The sequence below is a fragment of the Ambystoma mexicanum genome, chromosome 6q, assembly GCF_040938575.1.
Source record: "Ambystoma mexicanum isolate Mex_15411 chromosome 6q, UKY_AmexF1_1, whole genome shotgun sequence".
Taxonomy (NCBI): domain Eukaryota; kingdom Metazoa; phylum Chordata; class Amphibia; order Caudata; family Ambystomatidae; genus Ambystoma; species Ambystoma mexicanum.
This window is the reverse complement of record NC_090937.1, coordinates 32324914-32342966: the sequence shown is the minus strand read 5'-3', so window position 1 is coordinate 32342966 and position 18053 is coordinate 32324914. Positions and strand designations below refer to the sequence as shown.

General features: G+C 43.3%; 1 protein-coding gene across 5 annotated transcripts in view; it reads left to right on the top strand.

The window, feature by feature from the left end:
- WDFY3 (WD repeat and FYVE domain containing 3) overlaps nt 1-18053 on the top strand; it is a 2538776-nt gene that overhangs the window by 47701 nt on the left and 2473022 nt on the right. The window contains exon 2 of one of the 5 annotated variants that reach the window (XM_069630404.1): nt 14467-14600. The exons of the other annotated variants lie outside the window; for them this stretch is intronic. The gene's annotated coding sequence lies outside the window, so the exon portion shown is untranslated. The remainder of the gene's footprint in view (nt 1-14466; nt 14601-18053) is intronic. 5 annotated transcript variants of the gene reach the window in all.

Genomic DNA, 18053 nt, shown 5'->3' with positions numbered 1-18053 from the left:
CTGCTTTTTGGTTTTCCAGTACCCTGGAAGTGTTTCTTCCAGGGTACTGTCCCCTAGCCTCCCACTAATCCATTCTGTTGTATTTAAGGTTTTTCGCATAGAGGTTAAGTGCCTTCATGGTTTAGCCCCTAATTGTTTGTCCAAGAAACTCAGCCCTATGTTCCATCTTGTACATTATAGTAATTGCAAAATCATCTTCTCGTTGTCCATTTTCAAATGTTCAACCAGAGGAAGAAGGGTTTCTGCATGCAGGAAACCCTGGGTCTGGAATTGACTTCCGATTTGAATTTGGCTTCTGAAAAACCTTATACCATTCAGGAAGGAACATAAGACTCCTCTGTTCGCTTAAGCACACAAATATGGCTATAGGCCTACATCTACCACATAGAGGTAAATAGGTTTGCTTGGTCTGCTACATCAGTGCTATTTTAAAAATGAGTGGGGGAAGAAAAACCTCAAATCGGCCCAATATCTCCAATCCCTGATACTCCTTCTGCATGGACTCCAGGGAAAAGGCATCCGGGTTCTCCTAGAAGTCCCCTGTCATTATTAGTGTAGTGCAGACCCCCTGTTATTAGTGTAATGTCTGAAGGAATTACCATTGAATGATGTGTTTTATAATACACAGGTACAACCCTTTTCAGGCCAACTCCACTCGCATTATCTTGTACCTTCATTGACTCTTCAATTGGGTAAGTCATAGAGGGTTCGTATTGAGACTCTTAAAATTACAGTTTTAAAAATAGCTTTGATTCAGACTTTACACTAAAACATGTACATATATACACACGATGATGACCTGATGAAGGCGCTCCGATACATTTCCAGGACCGCTGAAACAGGTTTCATCTCGAGGACTACAATGCCGGTCTAAGGAACCTTCAGTTTTATTTCTTTGTTTCCCTTTATCCAGAGTTTCTCATAGTGCAAACAACTTTGTTACACACACGTTGGCAGACCTTGTTTTCTTTTTTAATACAGTGAACTGCTTTCTAAATTCAGTATGGTTGTTTAAAGTAATGAAAACAACAACAATTGTATATGAAGTATTTAAATCGGATTGAGATCAGTTTTGGAAGATTTACAATTGTACCCCTTTCTTGATTTAAATTGTGGTTCTCCGATGCTGGAGAACACAATGATTAGTCCTAAGAAATAATATTTTTTGGGGAACTCTAGCCCCGATTTTCTGTCTTCTGGCATTTTCCCTTTTTATTTATGCCTTTCAGGATTCTATCCTCCCTGGGTACTGTCCTCTGTGTATAGGCTGCTCAGATTTGTTGGGAATTGTTAATGATTGCAAGTGTTTCTTCCAGGCTACTGTCCCCTAGCCTCCCACTAACCAGAGTGTTAGTAATTGTCAATGATTTGAATCAATTAAGGTCAATCACTCAAATTGTGTACAATAAATTAGATCATTTTTACTCTTTCTTGAAGTTATAATTTACTATGACAAGTGTATTGCGTGCTTTGTTTGCCGCCAGGTCTAAGGCAACAAACGAGACATTGCTTTGGACACCGGTTGGAATAGAATTAAATCTTAATTGTAAAGAAATGGTATAGCAAAATCCAATGGTGGAACTTCTTTTGTTACATCGATCCTGAGCACCACAGATGCCAAAATAGAAGTCTTTGCTGTATAGAAGAAGCTGAATTACCAATGTATTTGATCCAATGTAGCAGAGCTGGGAAATCTATGTGTATGATAATTTGCCGACCTGCCCCCAGCGTGCTTCATATTTCGAACGACTTCTCTCACACAGATGTGATGCCACCTCATTTATTCTTACTCAACTTTGAGAACTGTTTGTCCTGTTCGTCACCAGTAATGCTTCCTCCAATAAAGAGAAAGCGCACAGGCCTTCTGAGTGCCAACCCTCAAGTGGAAGACAACGTCTGGATATGTAAGCTCATTTGCCATAACTGGATGTGCCTTCTCCATCACCAACTGTTGCTGCTTCATATCACCAAAATGGTAGTGCAGACCCACATACCTTAATGACTCAAGATTATTCAGAATTCCCTTTGGGTTACTTACCAGTCATGTATATGAGATCCCTTCAAGCAGTGCCCTCCGCTCCCTCCTCCCCTGCCTCTTGCATAGATTCCTCACACTGACTAGGCTGAGGAAGATGAGCAGGTGAGGAGGGCCAAAAACATTAACATTTGTTATTCCGCCCTCCCCCCTCTACCACCACCACTACTGGCTTGTTGTGCCAGGAAAACGTATTGAAGCATTCACGGCGTTCCCATTGCTGCTCGCACTGAGTGGGCACCTTATGCACATGTTGGAGGGAAGATTTCCCTGGAAACCTGCACCCATGCTGGAAGGAGGCAACAGAAGCTGTGTGGCCACTCCTGCAATATTTGAAGATGCCCACTACTGGCTCACACAATCACATGTGAGCCTGGAGTAGGTATACAGCCTTCTTAACAAAACCATGAGTCCATCCACTTTTGAGAGTCTGCACCCTAAATTTACAGCAGTGACATGTAGGTCCACTGAGGCATACATTATAATTCTCTCACTTGAGCCCAGGCACAGAGCGATTCTGTTTGGAGCACGATAGAAATCTGTAAAATGTTGTTTTAAAGTTGCAGTTTCTCCTCTCCATCACGGGATTGCTGGAACCACTCCCGTCCTTAAACAGCACCTCTTGCTCAGCAGGGTCCCGGGATGTATATGAGATCCCTTCAAGCAGTCCATCCACTTTTGAGAGTCTGCACCCTAAATTTACAGCGATGACATGTAGGTCCACTGAGGCATACATTATAATTCTCTCACTTGAGCCCAGGCACAGAGCGATTCTGTTTGGAGCACGATAGAAATCTGTAAAATGTTGTTTTAAAGTTGCAGTTTCTCCTCTCCATCACGGGATTGCTGGAACCACTCCCGTCCTTAAACAGCACCTCTTGCTCAGCAGGGTCCCGGGATTATTTTTGCCACCTTCTAAGCCCCTCAATGTGATTTATTGGGTGTGTGTACTACTGTTTACTGTCATTATAAATGAATAGTGGGAGATAACAAGTCTAGCCTTTTATGTTTAAGAACATCGCACTTTGATAATTGTATGGAGTCTCCCTTGCACACTATGGACTTGCCCTCCTTTTTAGGTGTTGTAGTTTCTTCTTACATGTTCCCTGCTAAAAAAATAAAAATGCATCCTTGACACTTGCAGATGTTGGTATGATCGCTTAGCGGGTCAGGGTATCTTTGGCAGAAACATCTGTGTAATATACCGAGTCATATCCTAAATTATCATTCCACAAGGACACCCTCCCAAGAGGAATTGCTTCTTGTGCATTGAATCCTGGATCACCGAGGGCTACTTACTATCTTCACCAAACACCAATGTTTCCCAAGTGACTCCAACGCAAACCTTGCTTATTACTGGGTTTCCTATACACTGTGGTTCCCTGAAACGGATCCCTAGGATTCAACCTTTATCTTTCTCCCACTGTTAACCTTCAAAGCCACATGAACAAAAGAAAGACCAAGATGCCTGGCAGGAAGTAATTCTCCTGTGGAAACCCCCAAATTAACTTCCACATCATGCAGGCCATTCCTTATGAATGGAATGCTTTTCTTATAGGCTTCTCACATTTCACCCTGACCCAGTCTGCTGAGATTAATTTGCCCTGCTAACTCCATACACGCTGAATGATACCCGACTATGTTGGCTGTAGACTGCCTGCTGCACATACCTTTTCTTGTACTTGGCATTTGTTAACATCTATATTGCTGCAACCCTTGTGTATCGCCTCTGAGACGTTTATCTTGTATTTACCTACCCTTTAAATACTCTGGTTTCCAAGGGCCCGCTTCTTCCTATTAATGTGTGTTTGCTACTAGTACAAGTGGACAGATGTTTCCTGTCTTTTTCGAAATGCTCCATTCTGTTGTAAAGAGCAATAGATGCATGAGTTAGTTTACCCGCTGCAGACATTTGTGTGGAACCTACAGGCCACTGGCTTGAATCCCACAAATTTACTCTAGTTCAGTAACTTAATTTGCTTGCTCCAGAGATGTCCATATCCAGGCAGTATGCAAGGTCTAAAAACAGCAACGTCCTACCTAGCCCGTAGGGTTTTTAAAATGAGTGTCATTAAACTAGGCAAATGTGATACCAATTTTTCCAGCACCAAGGACCATTTATTTCACTGTGCTGCACGATATGTACAAGGTGATGTAGTATTATTATTGCTTGTTTGACTAACGGGTACCTAAATGAAAGAAAAAAAAAAGAAACCGGAGACTTTTTTCCAGGAGGCTGCCAGCCTCAACATATTATTGCTTTTGCTGCTACTCTAATGTGGATATTAATGCAAAGCAGTATTCAATAGTTGAATGATTTATATGCTGTCAAATCCACCTTGTGCCTATGTTATAGTGAGGAGGCCCAGCACCACAGCCACACCTCACTGACTCCCAAAAAAGAAGAAACACGTGTCTGAGGTAGCTGGTGGTACTCTTGTTCAGAGGAGAATTGCCTTAATTTCAGGGCTGGACTGCCCTTGTTGGTGCGACCAGGGTGATATGCCAATGGAGCTTCCTCCTCTTGTAATAAACCGTGAACTAAAACATGGTTATCATCTCAGTAACTTCATCTGACTGCAGGTATGATTTGTATGATCCACACAGTTTAGGACATGCAAATAGATGAAATAACGGAACTTGAGATACTGGATTCTTTTATGTCATTTACAGAATCTGCCCCGATAGACGCTCGATCTGAAATGCCTTGGCCATGGACGCTGCCACCTATGGAAACTATGAAGAAGCTACATCAGTAAAATATGATTGCCTTGTGCACGAAGAACCAACGATATCTTATTAGGGGTATGCATTTATGAACTTGCTGTAGTAATTGTTACTAAGGTATTACCAATATTTGTGGGATTCCCCTGGTTTGATATTCTGATTAGGTGCAATTCAGGCTTTGCTACACACTGTAATGAGTTTAATTACATCAACAGAACACTACAGGGATGCTTATTCTGGCGTCATTACAACTCATTACTGGGGTATCATGTCCCTGTTGTTAACATTGTACATAGTATCACACAAAACAACGGACATATGTGGCTTACTTTATGCCAAGAATGATCAACTATGGCTATACATAGCACAAATTCGCTAAAAAGTTGCAGTTTTGGACCAATACTCCTGTACTGCGTTCCTTGTGCTATGCATAGCCATAGCTGATAATTCTTTTAAAAGAAACTAACTCATTGTAGCAGGAGGGCGAGTTTTTCTTACCTATCCCTTTTAGATGGGGGAAGCCGCAGCGCTACCTAGGGCTACATCACACCGCAAAGGGATAGGGTGTTCTTCTGATGGGGACAAGCGTGAGGATACACAATAATGGTGTGAAGAATCATCATCTCTTGTCCTACCATCCCTGATGTCAGAGATTGAGCAGAAATTAAAGCAAATGTATCTTCTGCGCTCTTTGAGTCGTGAATGTGAGCATCCCCCAAAAACGCACCCCCTTTAGTGAGAGGCAATAAAGGAGACGCCCCAGGAGGGGAATGAGACCAGGACCAAGTGCGGGTGAGATCAAAAGGGTTTTCTCTAAATCAATATAGGGCATGCAAAGGACTCTGCAAACTCTGAGAGTGCTCTGTCTGACAATAGCAAAGACAGTCCTACTTATTACAAAACTAACGTCACGCATGACACAAGCTATAAGGGGCACACAGTCTTAGGGATTGGGTGGTGAAGGGTAGGTGGTATACATTGTATACAGTTGCTGTTCCAGGATTGGTGGACGTCCGTGCGGTGCCACGCGGGGTAGACGGGTCAGGTGGGCTTTTAGGGGTGGAGCTGCCGGCCGGACATAACTTGTATTGATGATTGGTGGCTGCTCTAACACTTGCCCTTGTGGCCACACACTCGCAATCATTCGTCACATTCTACAATGTCAGGTGTCTTTGTAAATCATGTAATACATTGACCTTAGCTCAAGGAGGAGACGGGGACATGGATATGTGCTAGGGGGTATCCTTATCCATCTGTTGTAGTGACATTTGGGTTCAAGTATGGTAGTCCCGCGAGTCCATGTGCTGGGCCAGGGGTATAGAGAGGGTGGGGGGGTTTGTATTCGATCGCCCTGTCGGTGAGGATGGTATTATGATCTGTTGGTACAGGGGTGGGCGCCCCCCCTTCGAGGGCCATTAACTTGGGGTGAACAGGGATACCAATGGGCCGTGGGGGGCATGTAACCGGTGCCCGGGAGATGGTGGGATTTAGCGCCAGGTAGCTCGTAATTCATAGAGTCTGGCTGTGGCGGCCTCTTGACATGGGGGAGGTGGATGCTTGAAGCGGGTCCAGCAAGATTGGGAGGGGAGACGAGGCTGTGCTGTTCGAACACCAGCTATCCCTGGCGGGCCTGGGAGGGAGGAGGGTGAAGACGGCCTTGCAGCTCTGGGCCTGATTCCCTGCACAGGGCAGCGCCCCGTAATTTTGGCAAGGGTGGGTGGCAACTATTATACACATATGTGTACATTAATATGGGAACACAGGCTGGAGAGGGTTTTGCCATTTAACACAGTATTTCACATCAGTAGTTGACATACGAACAAGAGGTAGCATTAGGTTGGGTTGTGTGTGAGAGAGCACTGCATATTACATCACAGTACAATCTGGCTCCACTGCCTCGGCTGATCATCGTGCATTACTGATGCGCTTTGTTATATCATGTACAGGAGCGATCACATATTACTCTTAAATCACACTTATCCAGAATAGCAGCAACCGTTAGTCAACACGACATATATTACACAAATGCTTATTTCGTTATGCAAGGTGCCTCGGGGTTTGGTGGGAGTGAGGGGCGCCACACAGTCCAACTTAGAGGGCTTGGTACAGGGTCAGGGCATCCAGGATTGGGCTGGTTTCAGTTACCTTCTAACGGGCACGGTCACGGGGAGTGTATACTCCTTTGAGTGCAGTAAAGCAGGGGTCGGGCTGCATCTTTCTGTGTGTGCGAATGTGCAAGCAACTTTGCATGGACTGGATTTTAGCGCCTTTTTACACAAAATGGAGTTGTCTTAATACAAAATGGGGTCTATGCTATGTCTTATACCGTAGTCGTGCAACCTCGCGTGTCGATCCGCAGCACCCCCGCCTCCTGGGCCCTTAGCGCGAGGGGGCCGCTGACGAGTCATGAGTCTCCACCTGGGTCAGAGATGTGTGTGAGGGGGGGTACTAATGACCTATCTTCCCCTACAGTCGTTACTCTGCAGAATGTAAATATCTCCTGACCGTGTATCACTTTTTCTTCATTTTAAAAAGTCTCTCTTTGAAGGAGACTATGATTTGGTTTCGCCTTTACAACCGTTCCATTTTAATGGAAAATCTGAGTGGAGCAGGGATTATAGCGAATGGTCTGGGTGACCACCATCTACCAAATATCCCAAATTTGGAAGAGCGATTCGCTGGTTGTGATTTGGCTGCAGGATTCTGAGGGTGGACTAGGTGGATTCCCAGGTTGTTAAACCGTATCTTAAGAGTGGGAATCGTTATGTTAAATATTGGTGAGGTGTGGAACCTTTTTTTTTGAGGGGACAATAGGGGAGGGTGGACTGGGTGGATATAGATGTTCTTGTTTTTATGTTGTTGAAAAGCTGTCTTTTGTACTGATGTATAACTCGTTAACATTTAAAAATGTTGCTTTGATTAAACTCCAGACACAGAAACGCATATACATGAAAATTGAATCAAATTTTAGCAAATTTGGTTGACTAGGATTTTATTCAGTTGAACCTCTACCCTCCCTCCATACAAGGCAGCTGTCTTCTTTGCTGCTAATAAAGTTTTCTTTCCTGAAAACCGTTCAAGTCAAAGGGCAGTAGAAATGTAGAGCGCTATGGGCTAGTGGCGATTGCACATTTTGTGCCCTGGATTGAACCAATTAAGTTTGACACTGCCCATGGTTACTGTAACTTCATGTAAAAGTCATATGACTTTTTGCCTCTTTGGTACTTGTTCTAGGAAAGCATATCGTTCTGTGTCCTTAAGTCTGTCATTGGTACCTTGTGTTTTGCAGATTACTTTGGTTCCCGTTCTCCTTCGAAGGGTCCTTCCCTGTATCCTCTTCTAGTATTTTCACGTGCTATTCGCCATCGGAAGAATCTGATATAAGATATTTCGCCATCTAAGTGTGCCATATTCAATGTTCTGCTAATTCATATTGTGTGTTATTTGTTCTTATTGCATACGTGTTCCCTAATTCTGGGTCTTCTCTTATAGTACTGCCAATATAGATTATTATTATTTTTTTAATTTATTTTTTTAACAATTGCATATAATGACATAACCACTTATGTAGTTCTACAGTTGTCAAAAACCGCTAATTTCTGAAATTAGTGTAGTTACCAGCAATTGATTGCAAACGTGCACATATTGCATGCTGAACATTTGTAAAAGCTTGTAAGGCCTAGTTGATAACTTTGTTCTACATTGTTCTTGCTGATCTGTGGCCAAGAAACTCACTTGCCTTCCATCCAATATTATCCGCTTTTCTATACATAATACTAGGTTGTATGCCAAATGGCGTATTTACATCTTTATCTGGTAACAGGGTGTTCCAATTTTTCTGTATCTTATATAGGATTCTATTGTCCACAGAATAAGTATTCTTACATATTGTTGTTTGTCTCTATTGATATTTTTTAGGTATCGGCAAATCCATTCTTTCTAATCTGTTACTGTCTTCTTAAACCTATTCTTGTTGTAACCTCTGTTGGTAAATCCCTTTGTAATCATATCTACTTCTCTGTCAAAGGATAAATCATTACTGCAATTTCTCCTCACACTGATAGATTCACCCTTGCATGTGTTGCTGATTTTACTACGTGTGTGGCTGCTAGTTGTGTTCAGAGCAGAATGGACCGAAACGTTTGTCTCAATCCTTGTCATGATCTCTGCTTCCAAAAGGTCAGGGTTTTCCCAACTCCCTTGGAAGCAGATCCATAACCCAGGTTCTGAGTGCCAACCAGTCCCAATTGGGACCTTTTGGACCCAGTCCTGGCGCCAGTGGCACCAGGCTCATAAATATGCCCAGTCCCAGTGCTGGAAGCGCCGGGCTCATAATGCTTGGGTGGACTTACCTGCAGCAGACCATGCTGCTTACTTGCCTGCCAGTTGAGCCTCTGATCCTCTTCTGTTTGGAACTACTTTTCCTGTTGGGTGGGGCAGGAGCCACTCCCTAGATTCAGAACACTGGAACTCTTCTGGAAAGCAGGAACTCTTTTCTTACCTAGGCGTGGCTGTGGAAGGAGACACCTAAGCACTACAGGAGGCTATTTAAACCACACCCGATGGATGAATCTTGCTTTGCGTTATTCTGCATGCTCTGCAGCAGAACGCTCATCGTGTCTTCTGCATCTGATCCTGGGCCTAAGGAAAAAGGCTTACCATCCTGAATCCAGTCTTCAGCAACACCTATAAAGACAAGAAAGAACAGGTTAGCATTACGGTCTTCAGTGACAGCTCTTCACTTACCTGGTCCATCGGCTGTCACCAACGCCTCGCGCTGCATTCCGGCATCTGAAAGACAAAAGCTTACCAACTCTTCGCACGCTCCGGAGGCCTTCGGCGCTGCATTCCGGCATCTGAAAGACAAAAGCTTACCAACTCTTCGCACGCTCCGGAGGCCTTCGGCGCTGCATCCCGCATCTGAAAGACAAAACAAGGTGTGTTTAAAGACATTGGGGAACTTTAATACTCACATGCCATTACTCCTTTCCACATCTAACCCAGTGGGTATTCCGGCACCCTGCAGCCGCTCCGAACTTGTACCTGCAAAATAAAAAGACAGAGCGCATCGTGAAGCGGGCAACAAGCGCTTACTTACGTGCTTCCAGGCGCTTCTATTCATCACACGGGCTCCATCTTCAACTCACTTCAGCCCGTCATCCGCCATCGCCGGAACCCTGCAAAACAAGAAACATCATTACTAAAGACTTTAAAGACATTAGAATTACTCGAAACTTACCGTTCGTGCAGTAAACGACGGACAGCAGTCCTCTGAAGTCAAGAGGCCTGCTCCCCTTATCCAGTGAAGAAACTGGTTACAGCACCCTGCCCCGAGGCAGATGGAGAGCACGGCGTTCACTTACCTAAGGTGAGAGCGTTAACCTTTGGGGTTCTACAGGAGAAGAGAAAGGGAAGAAGAGAGAGACATTCAATAACCCAGTTCCTTAATCCCATATTTTCTATCTGAGACATCTTACCCTTCTAATCAGACATACAGTGCACAGAGGTCCAGCCCAAAGAGCCAGCCGTGTGTTACACATCACCTTTGAAGATACGGTATACGCCCAGTCAAGACCGGGGCCTCTACGGGAATCAGGTGAGCGTTACAATCCTGTCATTATTCATCATGATATGCAGAGCTAAGAAGACTATATTAGTTCTGCTTGAAATTCATATTAGCTGTATTAGAAAATTGTCATGTAGCTTTTCGGCAGGGTTTGTAATTACTGGGAACGGAGAGCTATTTAGCTGCATAGGAGAGGCTGGTTAGCTTGAAACCAACAGCTACCAGGAGCAACATTTGGCTCTCCAGGCCAACTAGTGCCTTACAAACATGCATATGTTACATTAACTCTTGACTATTTGAGAATGTTAATAAATACAAATTAGGCACATCTAATACACGTTTAAGCATAATGGATCGTACACACTACCCTTCACCCATTGTGTATCTTCTTTGGAACTTAGGTTCTCGGTGTGCTCGGTACTAGTTCCTGTTTCCGTAGTGGTAGCTTCTGCCTACTAGGTGATGCCTCTCCTGCTCATCGAATACTAATTTCAAGCCCTGTCCAAATCATAAAGATAGCGTTGATATAACATCTCCACGATGGTACGTGTTAATGAAGTCCTGTGGTACGTTGGAGAGCATAACATGTCTCATATTGATCCATTAATAAATTTTCCTAATGTAGATGGAGAACATGTGCTTCCATTTGTGCCATCTTCTGTTGATTATACTGGTAATTGAAAATGAAAGTTATTTATTAGCATGAAGTATATCCTCTCACATAACATCACAATATGTAAAAGGAGTCTGATTTGTTTTTCAACCATTACTTGACTGTATCTGTAGCTAAATTATGATCTATAGAGCCCTGACGTCCTATGTCTCTCCAGTATTTTTAGAATCCCAATTGAATTCCTTGTGTAAAATGCTAAATTAAATACACAGATCCTCCGTTGTGTGCCTATGTAATTAGAGATTGGTTCCGTCACCCAGCTAATACTGCTCTTAATAGATCTAATTTCTGGACATTTTTCAGAATTCTTGTTGATTTGAGGTAGAAAGTTTACTGTTGGCATGATGCCTTTGCTATGGAGTAAAACGTCCTATTCACCCTTGATTAATACACCAAGGGCATTCCATTTTTGCTTCACATTTGATCTGTTTATCGGATTATGGGATTTTATAAAAACAGCCTGGGATATTAAGATGCTTTTCTGTTAAAGGGTCTGCTGGCACATTCGCTAGAAAATTGTTAAACGTGTTTGTTGTTGATTTAAATCCATCCAAATTGCTATCATTATGGACTCGAATGTTGTCTTCCATGTTCTATCAACACAGATCTTACACTTCGAGAAACTCTGTGCCTTCACTTTTGCTTATGCAGCTACTGAGGAAATCTGACTCCTTTTTAAGTTTGTGTAAGCTAACCATTAAAGATATTGTGCCGCTACCAGTACTGGTAGCTATGAACCATGCAGAATTTCTAGTGCAGTGGATATATAAATCTCCTCTTTTTGCTTTGTGTTAGTTCCTGCTGACCTTGCGAGAGCAACTCTTACCCCGCTTAAAAAAACACCAAGATTGGACTTAGATTGAAGGTCTTCCTTGGCTGGCTAAGCATCTGGCTAAGAATCTGTAGAAAATGGTACTAGAACCACTTCAATTACACTTGCAATGAGCAAGCTTGTTGAAACATTTCTGGTCTGGCCTTCACCCTCATCATGGGATGGAAACCGTACTCCTGTCTGCCTGGGATGACATTCGCACCATCATGGACGGGGGATATTTTTCTCCTATTATTCTTGTCGACTTGTCTGCATTGTTTGGAACACTTAATCACAAGCTGCTGTTTGATTATCCTAGTATTTGGACTGATTTATGTCTTTCCTAACTGACTGGAAACAGTGTCCAGTAGAACATTTTTAATCTACATTTATTTACAGTAGGGTGCAGTGTATTGCAGGGATCACCTGCTGTTTAATATCCATTTGCTTCCTCTTCTCAACATGATAGATGCGCCTGCACTGTTTTTCCTGAGCAGTAGATTACCACATTTTGGTAGGAATCAGAGGCTATCCAGAGGATGTTTCTGGAATTTCCACATGTCTTGAGTTTCTTCGGTTGCGAATGTGTGCAAGGGGTCTGCAGCATAGTGCATCCAAAATCTAGGGCCTGCTGTTGGGACCTATTCACATCTTAAATAATCCAGCTTCTTGGCCACTAGCAGGACACCAGGTGACCTTTTCCAGGAAACCAAAACATGTGGGGGCCAGAACTAAGTCTAAATGTTAAAGTTGGATCAGTAGTCAGTACCACTTATTTCACCTTAAGTTAACTGAAAATGACACTTCCCATTCCTTCGTAAACACCTGCAGCAGCCTGTTCATGATTTTGTTAGCTCGTGCTTGAACTATGCAACTGCTATTGCAGATCGACTGACTGCTTTTTGGTTTGCAGGGGTTCCATTCTGTTGTATTTACGATTGTTCACATAGTCTTTAAGTGCCTTAGTGGTTAGGCCCAAACTGTTTGTCCAACAAACTCAGCCCTACGTTCCATCTCGTACATTACGGTAATTAGAAAATCAGCTTCTCGTTGTCCGTTTTCAAATGTTCAACTAGAGGAAGGAGGATTTCTGTGTGCAGGAAACCCTGGGTCTGGAATTGACTTCAGATTTGAATTTGGCTTTTGAATAACCTTATCCCATTCAGGAAGGAACATAAGACTCCTCTGTTCTCTTAAGCCCACAACTATGGCTATAGGCCTACATCTACCACCCAGAGGCATATAGGTTTGCTTGGTCTGCTACATCAGTGCTATTTTAAAAAAGAGTGGGGGGGAACCTAAAATCCGCCCAATATCTGCAATACCTGATGCTCCTTCTGAATTAACTCCTGGGATATGCCATCCTGGGTCTCCTTGAAGTCCAGGAAATCCACTGTCATTGTTGGTGTAGTGCAGACCCCCTGTTATTATTAGCATAATGTCTGAAGGCATTTCCATTGAATGATTTATAATACACAGGTACAACCCTTTCCAGGCCAACTTCGCTCACATGATCTTGTACCCTCACTGACTTTTCAATAGGGTAAATCATAGAAGGTTCGCATTTAGACTCTTAAAATGATCTAGCCTTTATCCGGACTTGACACTAAAATATGTATATCTATTCACTGGGTCCACGAGTATGCCCCGATGAAGGTGCTCTGATATATTTCCAGGACCGCCCAAAAGAATTTCATCTTAGAGACCACAATGCCGGTCTAAGGAACATTTCTTTTATTTCCCTTTTCCCTGAGTTTCTCTTGGTGCTAACAACTTTGCTACACGCACGTTGGCAGACCCTTTTTGTCTTTAACATGGTGAACTGCTTACTAAATTGAGTATGGTTGTTTCAAGTAATGAGAACAGCAACAATTGTACATGAAATATTTAAATGGGAGTGAGATCCCATTTAGAAACTGAAGAGGATTTACAGTTGTACCCCTTTCTTGATTTTCTCTGATGCTGGGGAACACAAAGTGTTCTTTTTGTATGAAACATTATTGGTTCTAACAAATAATACTTTTTGAGGCACTCTAGCGCTCATTTTGTGACTTCTGGTCTTTCCCCTTATTTATTCCCTTATTTTTTTCTTGCCTTCCGGGATTCTATCCTCCCTGGCTACTGTCCCCTGTGTATAGGCTGATCAGGTTTGTTGGTGAATTGTTAATGATTGCAAGTGTTTTCTTCCAGGGTACTGTTCCGTGGCCTCCTGCTAACCCGTGTTAGTAATTGTTAATGATTTAAATCATGTATATGTCAATCACTCATTGTCTACAATAAATTAGATCACGTTTCCTCTGGAAGTTATAATTGATCTACTTTGACATGTTGTGTATTATGTGCTTTTGCTTTATATTTTGCCGTCAGGTCTAAAGCAACAAATGGGACATGAGATTTGGATACCTGTTGTAATCGAATTATATCTTGATTGTAAAGAAATGGTTTAGCAAAATCCAATGGTGGAATTTCTTTTGTTACATAGATCTTGAGCACCACAAATGCCAAAATAGAAGTATTTGCTGTATGGAAGAAGCTAAATCACCAATGTATTTGAGCCAATGTGGCAGAGCTGGGAAATCTACATGTATGATCGTTGTCCGTTTGCTGACCTGCCCCCAGCGTGCTTCATATTTCAAACTACTTCTCTCACACAGATTTGATGCCACCTCATTTGTTCTTACTCAACTTTGAGATCTGTTTGTCACCGGTAAAGCTTCCTCCAATAAGCAGAAGACACACAGACCTTCAGAGTGCCAACCCTCATGAGTGGAAGACAACATTTGGATAGGTAAACTCATTCGCCATTACTTGATGCTTTCTCTTTTATATCACCAAAATGGTAATGCAGACCCACATGCCTTGACTCAAGATTATTCAGAATTCCTTTTGGGTTGATTGTCAGTCATGTATATGAGATCCCTTATAAGCAGTGCCCACGCTTCCTCCTCCCCTGCTGAGGAAGATGAGCAGGTGAGGAGGGCCAAGAACAATTAAATGTGTTATCCCACCCTTCTTCCATCACCACCACTCGCTGTTGTGCCAGGAACACAAGTATGCATGCATTCACAGCTTTCCCAGCTCGCACTGAGTAGGCACCTTATGCACATGTTGGAGGGCAGACTCCTTGGAAACTTGCACCCGTGCTGGAGGGAGGCAACATAATCTGTGCAGCCACTCCTGCAATGTTTGGAGATGCCCACTACTGGCTGACAGAATCACCTGTGAGCCTGGAGTAGGTATACATTCTTATTAACAAAACAATGAGTCCATTCACTTTTGAGATTCTGCACCCTAATTTTACAGCAGTGACGTGTAGGTCCACTGAGGCATACAGTATCATTCTCTCACTTGACCCCGGTCACAGAGCTATTCTGTTTGGGGCTTGATAGAAATGTTATAAATATTTGTTTTTTTAAAGTTGCAGTTTCTCCTCTCCATCACAGGATTGTTATAACCACTCCCCTCCTTAACCGGCACCTCTTGCTCAGCAGGGTCCCAGGATTATTTGTGCCAATCTTTAGAAGTCCCTCTATGTGATTTATTGGTTTAATGGGTGTGTGTGTGTGTGTGTGTGTGTGTGTGTACTACTGTTTACTGTCATATAAATGAATAGTGGGAGATAACAAGTCTTGCCTTTTGGGTTTAAGAAAGTCACACTTTAATAATTGTATGGAGTCTCCCTCGCACACTATGGACTTGACCTCCTTTTTAGGGGTTGTAGTTTCTTCTTACCTATGCCCTGTTAAAAAACCTATTTTTTTTTTTTTTTAAATGCATCCTTGTCCTTTGGGGAGATTGTTGGTATTATCGCTCCGTGGGTGAGGGTATCTTTGGCAGAAACATCTGTGTAATATAAGATATCCACATCTAGTTGCATGTTGGTGACACCTACTCATATGCTAGGGTGTCATTCCACAAGGAAACCCTCTGAAGAGGAATTGCGTCTTGTGCATTGAATCCTGGATCACCAAGGGCTACTTACTATCATCACCAAACACCAATTTTTCCCAATTTCTAACTCTAACTCCAACGCAAACTTTGCTTATTAGTGGCCTTCTCACCCACTGTTGTTCCCTGCAACTGATCCCTAGGATTCAAAACCTTTATCGTTCTCTCACCCCCACCGTTACTTGAGCCACATGAACAAAAGAAAGACCAAACTGCCTGTCAGGAAGTAATTATTATCCTGTGGAAAACCCCAAGTTAATTAAATGAACTTCCACATCATGTACACAATTCCTTATCCTCTTACCTGTATGGCAGGAATGCCTTGCTTCTAGGATGCTCACATTTCACCTTGACCTACTCTGCTGAGATTATTTTTGCCCTGCAAAATCTGATAAGGAAAAGCTTCAATCTGACCAGAGTGCCTCCGTGCTAGCCTTCGTCCAAAGATGCACATGCCTGCATCCTTTTAAATATTGACTGCATTACTTACAAAGTCCATTATCCTGAAGGCAGTATTGGATGCAGGCTGAAATGAGGATTGACCACATTGCAGGCAGGTGTGTGTGTTACCTTTTTAGTTTCATAAGTACTACACATCATGTTGCAGTTAACGAGACCCCCCCCCCAATTTGCAGCAGCCTCCCTTCGACTGCTATCCTCCAACTGCTTTGGAATCTCCATTCCTAGTTTTTATCCCCAAACACCACCCCACACTTAAACACAGAATGCCCAGTCCTGGTTTCACAGAAGTAGTTCTCTCTTGGTCCTGGAATGTGCACAATACAGCAATGTACCTGCAACACATCCTTATATATTCAACCCAACCGACTGAGTTGACTCTTCGTCTCCCTACATTTTGTTCTTTGTTCCACACTCTTCCCATCATCTGTGACGACCACATAATCCAACACCTGGCCAACCCTTTATGGTCACCAATACTTACTGTGATCTTTCGGGACCATCCTTGGTTTCTTGATGTGTAGCAGCTCTCCTTCCTGAAAGTTCCCCTCTCCCATCTTTTTTAGCTCTTCATATCGTACCTTCATTCTCACCTTTGTCCTGCACCTCTCGCAACACTTGCTCGTCCCAGTCAACAAAACACGCACAACCCAGCCATGGAGGACAGACGGCTGTGTGCGTCTTTCTTCTCTGCAACAACTCAAAGGGTACTACATCCATATTGGCATGTGGTGCCAACCTATATCCAGCTACTCTTTGCCTCGGCTTTCTCCTAATTCTTTCCTGCAATCCTCCACATCCTCACTGCTTGCACCCGTGTGCGGTTTAGCGTCTCATCTGCTTCATTCATCTCAGGATGGCACAGCAATGTTTTAGGGTGAGCAAAACCTATGCCATCTAGAAACTCCTCCACAATACTAGGTCAACTGGACTCCATTGTCCCTCAACTATTTCCTTGAAAATTCTCCATCAAAAAAACCACCACTCCTTTGGTATCCACTACCGGTACCACCTTGGCCTCCACCCATTTTGAGTATAGGCGCATCAAAACCAACACATACTTCCTCCTACCCCTCCATTCCCCTATGGGCCCCAACACATCCATAGCTGCAAACTCTCATGGGAGACTGGGCAATTCTAACGGCCAAACTGGTTGTGTGCGATTCTTGAGCATTTTGTCTGCTTTCCCCCACACTGTTCACACCTCTTCACCATGTCCTCCATTTCGTTATTAATATTTGGCCACCAATCATCACTACTAATTCTCCATTTCATCTTGGTCATACCTAGATGGCCTTCAAGAGCTACATCCAGTATTTTCCTTTGCTCCCCTTTTGGGGGAGCCAACCTGCCAGCCTGGGGAAGGAATTTCCCTTCTAAACTCAATTCCTCCATGACCCTGCAGAAAGAACGTAGGTCATTATTATCATCTCCAATATTCTATCCACCTTCTACCACCATTTACACAATCCTCATGGTTCACAACCCTCCTGCATGGCTGCTGTGCACTCTCTCTTTCCAACTGTGCCACCACAAACCGGGAACACTTGCTCCGGAGCATGTTCTTCCTCTTCCTCTATGATCTTTGTTAGCCGTGGCCAAGTAATCGACCAACTCATTCTCTTTGCCAGCAATATGGTGAACCATGAGATCATGGCCCTGCGTGACAGTGACCCATCTCGCAATGGTTTGTGATCTGATAAAATCCAAAACTTACTTCCCCACAGAAACGCTTTCAACTTATTTACGGCCTAGACTACTCTGATCACTTCCTTTGCAATGATCGGATATCACACCTCTGCAAGTCTTTGATACAAATGCCCCTATACTATCA